Here is a 10,759-nt window from a genome sequence, read left to right on the forward strand (position 1 = left end):
TTTTATTTAGTGGTATGCAACATACAATGCAAAGGTAACTTCACACAAAATGAGATATAAACAATTACAAACATGTGATCACATAGCATGGGTATCTGAGCCAATGGTGAAAATTCAGAGGAAAATAACACTTGTACCCTTGTGAACACGGCAAGAACCCGAATACTCAGGACGTGTAAAAAATAAGGCTTCAACACATCGTGTTCCCTTAGCCCTCAAAGTACTATAGGTATTAGCCCTGATACCCTTGGAGAATTTTGGTATATATATATATATATATATATATATATATATATATATATATATATATATATATATAGGGGAAGAGTATTGCGCTGGGGTCGGGACATACCGTTTTTTTTTTTTTTTGTTTGTTTTTTTTTGTTTGTTTTTTTTGGGGTTAAAATGGGAGATCGTGAAACTAAAAGAGAAAAGGACAAAAGAGATTTGTTTTGGGATGAAAATTATGGATAAAGTGGAGGGGGTGGGACTTCCACCCAGGGAGCAATGGACATCTCTGGCCTGCCAGCCCATTCGTTGGTCATGATTTGGAGCCATAGCCACTGGCGGTCATAAGGAGCATACTATGTCTCGCGGAGGTATTCTTCCGAAAAGCGAAATTGGGTCCAATAGAACCACCTGTTCCCATGTTCCTCTGTTTTATCCTGAATCGTGGCAGTCAGGTCTTGCATTCGCTCAATGTCATTCACCCTCGCGAACCACTGGGCCACTGGGGGAGCAGATTGCTGCTTCCACTGACTTGGAATGCAGGCTCTAGCAGCATTGAGGAGGTGTTTAAGTAAGGATTTGTGGTAGCGCTTTCTTGACATGGGAGTGAGATTAAGAAGCACGGCTGCAGGATCATTGGTCAGGGATATGTCTGTGAACTTGTGGATAAGTCGTAGGACAGGCTGCCAGAAAGTTTGTAGTTGTGGGCATTCCCAGAAAATGTGAAGAATAGTGTGGCTTGTTGCTCACAGCGCCAGCGACGGTCTGATTGAACGGGGAATATTTTGGCCAGCACAGACGGCGTGCGATACCAACGTGTGATCAACTTGTATGAAATCTCCTGGTATTTGCTGCAGAGTGATGACTTGTTGGCGAAAAAGAGTATACGTTCCTTCTGTGGAGTGGTAAATGTAGTTCGTAGGTCTCTTTCCCATTTGGCTAAGAAGGGAGGATCTGTGGATGATTGTGTGTGCGTCAGGATTTGGTAGGACCTAGAGAGGGTACCGCGAATAGGGCCATCGTTCAGGCAAAGTTCTTCGAAGGGATGCAGTTGTCTAGGGAAGAGCGAATGTTTGGGTAAGGAACTGAGGAAATGGGCGAGCTGTCTGGCTCTCCAACTATCCAGTGTAATGGGTGCCTGCTCTAACCTTATGGTCCCTGTGGGGATCCAGCCTGTGGGTCTTAGAAATTGGGCCGCTCGTATAAGCCCTTTCTTTGCCTGTCTGGTAAGAGCCGGGTCAGACAGGCCCGGGGGAAATCTAGGATGGGGGGTCATGGGGGATGGAAAGTTAGTCAAGTGGGAGAGATAAAAAAAATTGTTCCATCTCGGCGCGATGGAGAAGTTACACGGGGCTCCAGCGGCCCGCCCACCCAGGGCAGACCAGCCAATGGAGCCCGCGCCATCTCCTGCTTCAGTGAGACCCAGAGCTTCAAGTCCCTGTGTCAGCACCAGTCGACCACCAGTGTCATGTACGTCGCTGTGTAATAGAGAGCAGGGTCTGGGAAGCCAATACCTCCCCGCAACTTCGGCCGAAGCAGCATCGCCCTGCCAATATGCGGATGCTTGCCACGCCAGAGGAACTTAATAAAGATGGAACGAACCGCATGAAAGAAAGTCTGGGGTATCTTGATAGGTAAGGCTTGTAGCAAATAGAGGAGTTGTGGCATTGCGTTCATCTTCAATACATTACAACGGCCGAACCATGAAAGGGCAAGGGGATCCCATCTTTTAAGGTCCGCGGTGAGCGCCGTCAACCAAACACATTTTTTAACATTTTGTTCCCGCAAATAGAGCTTTCTTTTGGTGGTATTTGATCACCTCTGCGATTTTTATTTTTTGCACAACAAATAAAAAAAATACCACAAATTAAAAAAAAAAAAAAAAAATGTTTTTCTTTGTTTCTCTTAAAATGTTTTGTAAATAAATACGTTTCTTCTTCAATGACAGGCACTGATATGGCTGCACTGAAGAGGTGGCACCAATGAGGTGGCACTTACAGGCAGCACTGATGGTTACTTATGGGTGGCACGGATGGTCACTGGTGGGTGGCATTGCTGGGCATCAGTGATTTTATTCGTTCTATAATGGTGCCACAAATGGGCACTGATTGGCATATGTTGGGCATAAGTTGGAACATGTGGATGGCCATGGGGGATGTACCTGTCCATCCACAAGTTAGGGGCTTCCCTGGTGGTCCAGTGTGGGCTTCCGAGGGGAGGCTGCGCTTATAAACAATCAGCGCAAACCCCCCCCCCGTCAGGAGAGCCACCAATCAGCTCTCCTCTACTTGTGTGAGACGCGAGTGAGGAAAAGTTGAGCAACGGCTCTTCCTGTTTACATCGTGATCAGCCGTGATTGGACATGGCTGATCACTTGGTATAGGGCAGTGATGGCGAACCTTGGCACCCCAGATGTTTTAGAACTACATTTACCATGATGCTCATGCACTCTGCAGTGTAGCTGAGCATCATGGGAAATGTAGTTCCAAAACATCTGGGGTGCCAAGGTTCGCCATCACTGGTATAGGGCCTCTGTCGAAGGCTCTTTACTGAGATCGGTGTAGCCACCAATCTCCGCGATGCGTGCTCCCACTGGCGAGCGGTGGGTGTTATCCTGCTGGACTTCATATGACGCCCAGTCAGGATAACTGAACCACCGCCCGGCCATCATTCTGCTATAGGCTGGGCGGGAAGTGGTTAATGAGATAATAATGAAGCTGCTTTGCTGGAGATACTGATGGAGTTATTGCAAACACATTTTCAAAGGCTTTTTTTTTTCTAGTGATATCAAGAATAATATACTTTTTTTTTTTTTTTTTGTATGGGCAAGTTACCACAACACCATTATCCCGTAGTTTTTAAGATCAAAGATACAACTATGTTGGTGTTCCTTAAGAAATTTAACATTGTATTTTTTAGAATGTAACTGCCTACTCTCAAACTGTCATTTGAAGTAAAACACAAAGCCAAGTATTATTCTACACAATTTTTGTATTGTGCATTAAAAAAAGAAAACAAATAACATTAGACATGCTATCTGCCAATAGAACCAAAAAGTGCATTCTATGCATCCAAAAATATAGATAATATACAAAATCAAATCCTTATTCAGCCAAAAAAATAATGTCAAAGCAATAACTCCAAGGCCAATAATAAAGAACACGTTATCTCCTCCGATTCCGCAACATGTCTGGTTGATGAAAGGCCGTTCAGAAACGAAAAGAAAAGTGCAAAATGAAAAAGGCGAATCAACACTCCTCAAACTTCTACTAACACGAAATTAGCAGAAGGAGCCCAAAGGGTGGCGCCAAAGAGCTGAAAAACAATGTAGTATGTCACTACATTCATAATAGTTGGCCAACATTTGTGTGGCCGTGTGTATGCAAGGCAAATTTGGGCCAATGCCCTTCGGACAAAATTCCAATCCGATCGTCGGATAAGGCATAAGACCTGATCACACTGCTATGCAGTCCAAACTACTGCTGCCCGCACTGATCTGTGTGGCGCGCATTTTATGCAACACTCTACTCCTTTTTTTTTGGTTTTATATGAACTGTACCAACACTTAATGTCACTGCACAGCAGTGAGATGTGCTAAGTTGCTGCGCAGTGACATGCGGGACCATACAGAGCAATGCAATATTATGCAAACATCTTGCATAATACTCTGGAACACTGTGAAACACGGGTTGATTTACTAAAGGCAAATAGTTTGTGCAGTTCAACTCATTTTACCTAGAGCTTAGTAAATGTGGTGGAGCTCTGCTGATTTCCATCATCCAATGATTTGCAAGCAAAAATGCTTGCTTTTTTTTTTCCTGGCACCTGATTGGATATTCTTTACAAAGTGAAGCTTTAACAAATTACATTTACTAAGGAAAATTAATACAACTACACTTGCAAAGTGCACAATCTATTTGAGTGCAGTTACCTTGGGTTTTCCATGAAAAAAATGCAGGTAACTGCACCTAGACTGAATGGGACCTTTTTAAGCAGCTACGGGAAATTTTTTCCTTCCCTTTTGGAAAAAAACAAAAACGGTTTAAACTTTATGTATTAAAGCTAGCCATTGCAAGCACCCCTTGCATTTTTGTATTAATCTAACCTTGTATCCACTATTGCAGGATTGTTTGGCCTACATGTAAATGTAGATCAGTGGTTCTCAACCTGGGGGACGGGACCCCCTCAGGGGTCAATTGAGGATTTGCCAGGGGTCACCAAATCCTGGGCTGTTCTTGAATCCCGCACTGCTCTCCCAACCTTTTTGCAGCCGCCCGATCAGTTCACGCCATGGCTGGGGGGCAGAGACTAGAGGTCAGCTGACTGGTGAGGAATGTGAAGTAGGAAAGCTGGAGGAGACCCCATCTCCTGATTTCTGCATAGGTGTCACTGCTACAAGACACCACAAAGCTGGAGACAGAGTGAAACCAGAGACACGGTGAGTAAACACTACCTGTGACTATAGTTGCCATTAAAAGTCCCCACTACAGTTCTCAGATCAGCAGGTGACCTTAATCAAGAGCACCTAAGTTGGCTGATCAGAACTCCCCACCCGCACTGCCACTCGTCCCAGTTCCCGCCAGCACCGCCACTCGTCCCAACTCCCCGCCAGCACCGCCACTCGTCCCAACTCCCCGCCAGCACCGCCACTCGTCCCAACTCCCCGCCAGCACCGCCACTCGTCCCAACTCCCCGCCAGCACCGCCACTCGTCCCAACTCCCCGCCAGCACCGCCACTCGTCCCAACTCCCCGCCAGCACCGCCACTCGTCCCAACTCCCCGCCAGCACCGCCACTCGTCCCAACTCCCCGCCAGCACCGCCACTCGTCCCAACTCCCCGCCAGCACCGCCACTCGTCCCAACTCCCCGCCAGCACCGCCACTCGTCCCAACTCCCCGCCAGCACCGCCACTCGTCCCAACTCCCCGCCAGCACCGCCACTCGTCCCAACTCCCCGCCAGCACCGCCACTCGTCCCAACTCCCCGCCAGCACCGCCACTCGTCCCAACTCCCCGCCAGCACCGCCACTCGTCCCAACTCCCCGCCAGCACCGCCACTCGTCCCAACTCCCCGCCAGCACCGCCACTCGTCTCAACTCCCCGCCAGCACCGCCACTCGTCTCAACTCCCCGCCAGCACCGCCACTCGTCTCAACTCCCCGCCAGCACCGCCACTCGTCTCAACTCCCCGCCAGCACCGCCACTCGTCTCAACTCCCCGCCAGCACCGCCACTCGTCTCAACTCCCCGCCAGCACCGCCACTCGTCTCAACTCCCCGCCAGCACCGCCACTCGTCTCAACTCCCCGCCAGCACTGCCACTCTTCCCATCCCCCCCCCCACCAAGGAGTAACAGAAGGAATAAAAATAGAGAATACATGGAAGGGGGAGGAAAGAATAAGAGAACAAGTAAGACGGCTAGAGAGGGGGATGGGGAAGAAAAACAAAGCATTAAGAAAGAGAGACAAAAAGGAAAGAAAGAAGAACAAAGAGAGAGTGTGGTACATCTTAAAATGTACCATAAGGGGTTTTAATACTGTACGAATGGAATAGACTAGGGGAGCGCTAAACATCCTTCAGTTAGAGGCGCAAATTACTTGTCTTGGGTGTTGACAACCCTTGCTATGAAACTGTTAGGGGGTCCCCACAACTTGCAAAATTTTATCAAGGGGTCACAGCTTTAGAAAGGTTGAGAACCACTGATGTAGAAGAATAATTTATATACTAAATACAATCATTAGAGTTAGTAACCCCATATAGTTAAGAGAATACGATATGTCTTTCTATAATGGGACTTTAAAGGAGATCAATAATGAGAATCCATGCAGGCTACCATTGCTGGCTTCTGCTTTTAAAAGTACCAGTTACCTGGCTGTGATGTTGATCCATTGCCTTCAGTAGTTTCTGAGTTACTGAAATTAATGTACAGAAATGGGGCTCTGACCAATGTAGTTATATGCCTTTCTGTTCCAGGTCAGGTAATTTTCTGGGCCTCTGGTGTGTCCCTGGGCCTTTGAGAAATAGGCTCCTTCTAGAAATGCCTACCTTTATTGTATCCATTATATGCTCCAACATGACATCTCTCATAAGTTAGAGTTAGGGTTACACTATACAGAGAGTTCTTGACGAGGCAGTGCGGCTGCCATATGAATTTGCAAATGTGCACCTAACCAAATTGTTAGCGTTTCTTTTCTGGCTAGCTGGTAAGTGTGCTCTAACGCCAATTATAAATTGGGTTGTTTGGCATTTTATTTAGCTTATTCCAAGTCTGTGTGTCAAAGTTGAAGTTCTAGACAGCCAGATAACTAGTATTTTCATAAGGAAATCAGCCATGGCAGCCTTTTTTATATTAGTACAGGCTTTCTGTAAATGGTTAATACTCATGGTGTAGCACTGGGAGGCCTAGTTTTCTCCCCATCGGGTATGATAAATGTATGACGTCCATGGCCTTCACTATCTCATTCCCCTCCTTGTTTTTCTGGAATTTGTCCAGGTGCATCCATTTTCTCCCACAGCCCAGAATATTCTGACTGATGTCTGATTTAAAGAATATATTTAGATTATATATTATAAGATGTTTTATAAGAAAAAAGAGGATATCATGGTTGACTTCCCCTGCCCAGCAGCATTTGTAGCCAATCAGGCTACCCATAAAATGTTGGGAAACTTGTTTTTTTTTTTTTTTTTTATTGATCTTCCCAAAGTTGACCCATCACAAAAATTGCAGTTTTCTTTCCTACAACCATGGATCGCTCAATTTCCTCCCATCAATACAGTCAGTGTTGATGAGGGAAGCCCGCTCGCAGTGTTATTGTGTTCTTCCGGCGAGGGGGCATAGGGAGCCGTCCCTACCAGGAGAACACTGATTTTTTTAATTTATTTTTTGTTAGCCAATCGATTGATGAATTGACAATCAGCCTGCTCATATATGGTTTGAATCTTGGCTGGTCTCTGCTGAACCGACTGTGATTCGAACTATCTAAGGCCAGCTTAAATCTACAAAGGAAAAATATGTTGTTATAGCAGTATCCCCACTGTGGAGATTTCCTATCTCCGCCTGTTTTGTCTGATACCTGTCAAATAGAAGTGAGAAGAAATCTCAACATAGACACAGATAGCAATAACAGCAGAGGTTTACATTTTTACCTATTATATGCAGGAGTTAGGCTTTAATTGGATGATATATACGTGAAGTGGGTACAAGTAACTAACGATATACTGATAACCTAAATATTTTTATTTTGTCCTCCAATCTAGACTGTAAAACTAAATCTAGTGACATTTTCAGAAGAGTTGCTTGAAATGGGGTATCACCAAGACATGGGGCCAACCTGATTGCTCCGATAACTATAATTAATTAAATATATTTAATGTCTTTTTTTAATATGATGGTTTAAATATGAGTGGCCTAGAAGAAAAACCTGATCTCCTTCCGACTGTCCTGAATCAGGATTCGGCAGGGAGATGTCTTCTCTGAGTATAAAAAAATGTTTATTCATACGAAACTCAGGATGCCTTGGTGGGTGTATCACAAACACACCCTGGGTTAAAGCTAACACACCTAGCATGCATGATGAAACAGTCTAAACATTCAAAGCCCTTAACCACTGAGGACATGTGGTTATTCTTGATACATCTCCACCCCAGGAGACCTCACATTGGGCTGTGGAAAACTAAAACTAGTGAAATATTCTGTAAACTTATTGTGTTTTATGGATGTTTACTAAAATATCGACTGTTTAACAACCACAGCTGGTAGAAAAGTATCTACTGCCAATGCATAAAATACCAGTCCATGAAATATCTGTGATTTTTCAAGCTATATTGTAAAATATACTCTATTTATATCCCAAATTATGTCTTTGGGTCAGGTGAGCAAGGGTTAGAACCTCTGTAAAATAACGTAAAATCCCAAATGTTACAATTGTCCCCAAAACAAGAAAAAAGGGAAATATTCCAATAGAGGCATTTGATCTGGTTCTCTAAGTGGAGAATGCCCCCTCACTTTAGATGAATATTACAATAACTTTCTGTTCCATCTCGATGACGGGAAGTTATAGTAACAAAGCAAATTGGGAGAGCACCACATTGATGCCTGTTGAAACTCCAACAGACTTTGATGTATTAGGAAACAAAGGCCATTTAATCCAAAAGGATGCCAGTGACCAGGGATACACTATAAAAAAGCATTGAAATTTAGTGAAGTCTCAACAGTTGTCATTATGATCTCCAGTTCTCTAAGAAATACATGCTTGGCACTTTGCTGGTCATCCGTTCCTTATCCTATATGTGGTGACTTCTGGGGTGTAGAGCTACTTCCATATATTTGTGTAAATGGTATCCTGATGAGGCTTTAAACCGTAAAATGGGTTGAAACTTGAGGATACGCCTCTGTATTAAACACAATTGCCCTACCTCCTAGATAAAGTGTGTGTGTGTGTGTGTGTGTGTATATATATATATATATATATATATATATATATATATATATATATATATATATATATATATATATATATATATATATATATTATGATGTTTCCACATTTAGGTGAATACGAGGTGTGGCTTTGTTAGCAGAGACTAGTGCTTTAGGAATGGCAGTATGGATTTCTCACCATATTGGTTTTATGAAATTATTTTATACGAAGTGTGCATTTCTAAACTCATAAAGAAGTTGTGTGTCCAATTTCTGTGGTTGTGTGCAGCACCTAAACAGTCCTCTCTCTCATTCTTCTGTATTCTGTAGGAGGTGAAGGTAAATCTCCCCAACAGGACATAAACAACACCTAATCTATCCAGAAATGATAAATGAAAAATAATGTTTTGGATATGCATACATTTGAAAGTATTCCAAAGCCTGCTTGTGTATAGTGTGGAAAAGGTTAGGACCTGCCCGTACTGTTTTTACCAGTCTGTGTCTCTTTGTAGAGATTTCCCTGACTTGGAAGCACAAGAGTAAGCCTTGAAATAAGGAGAATATTAGACTGCTTTAGGGCTTACCAAGACAAATATGGAGAGGTTACATCTCCTCAATAGGGGGATACAGACTGCAATACAAACCTGGTCAGTTCTATTTTTTTATGATGTATACTGGGTATTTCTAAGGATACTCTTTAGTTCACAACTATGGAACCACAAGCAAAACAATGAGCCATGTGGTTAACAATGGATCCCGCCAACTAAATATTTTCAGATCCATGTGCTGCTATTCTAAAAACTTTGCTGCCCTCTACCAGATATCTCGCCACCTTTTGCTCTCTAGGAGTTATCTGTAAATCTATGAGAATTCTTGGGTCGCTTTCACGCGGCAGTTCCAATCAGGTCTGCCTGCCATTTTTTCAGGTGGATCGGATGGAAAGGTTCATGCTTCCCAATGGACAGGCAGGTGTAAACGAACTTGTGTCTGTTTACACCCGCCTACCTCTGGGTCCAATTGGGTCTGCTAGAGAAAAAAAGTTGAGGACTGCATCCTCCATTTTGGTGGACCGTATCAGAGGTAGCTGCCCATAGAGCAGAGTCTCTCCATGTCCGCTCTGCATAAACTAAACTGACAGTCATGTGTCATTCATCCCACTATGCTTTAATCAGCGGATATCAACTAACAGATCCCCTGCTAATCGCAACAGGGACTGCCCCATGTGAAAAGGGCCTTACAGATCTGTTAGTATGATCGTTGTCACAAGTCACCTGAAAAGCTACAACTAAAGAGGAAATGATTGTTATACCACTGGCCTTAATTTGGATTTTGTGGAAATTCTGCACTTAAAGACATTCTAACCTAATTATTCCATGGTGCAGCTGCTAAAGCTGGCAATTCACTAAAAGGTTTTAAAATAACAATTCATACAAAAATTATCAGTGCATGCGATGACCTGACAAATTTTATTGCAAAGTATATATTAAAAATGCCTATAACATTCAATTTTGGAGTGATCTTTGTTGAATGTAAACCACATTCACTGTTAGAAATGTGTTCACTTTCAATCCTGCTCCTTCAAATTTTCTCTCCATTGCCGTCAAAATCTAACATGGATTTGACCCCACTAACAATTAAAAAAATCTAAAGAATAGCCTTAAAATTAACATTTTCAAACTAAAATTTACCAGTGTATGGTGAGCTTTTTCTCTCTTTATCTTTGTTCCTGTTTGAATACAGCTGTCTAGGTCTCATCACAATGTATACCCCCCCAGGTCTGTATAGATCCCTGGGATCTGTAATATTACCTGCATACATATTATACTGTATGCAGTAATGCTTTTTTTTTGGCTTATGTGAGTGTGCATTTTATTTTTATTTTTTTAAATAGAAAAGGTTTTATCAAAAAATAGTACACTATGGACATCTCCTTTTTGTATTTATTTGTTTGTGAGCGTGTTCTCCTTTTGAAGAGAAGGAGCTTTATGCCTATTGGGCTGTAACCAGCAAGACTTACCTAAATGGTAAGGGAAATTTAGAAAAATATAATAAGTAGGGTCCCTCTGTGCTTCAAGGGGTTAAATGCTCATTTTGGTCTAGAGCACCATTAGAAAGTA

The sequence above is a fragment of the Lithobates pipiens genome, unplaced genomic scaffold, assembly GCF_037356315.1.
Source record: "Lithobates pipiens isolate NorthernLeopardFrog02 unplaced genomic scaffold, aLitPip1_a1.2 Scaffold_57, whole genome shotgun sequence".
Classification (NCBI taxonomy): Eukaryota; Metazoa; Chordata; class Amphibia; order Anura; family Ranidae; genus Lithobates; species Lithobates pipiens.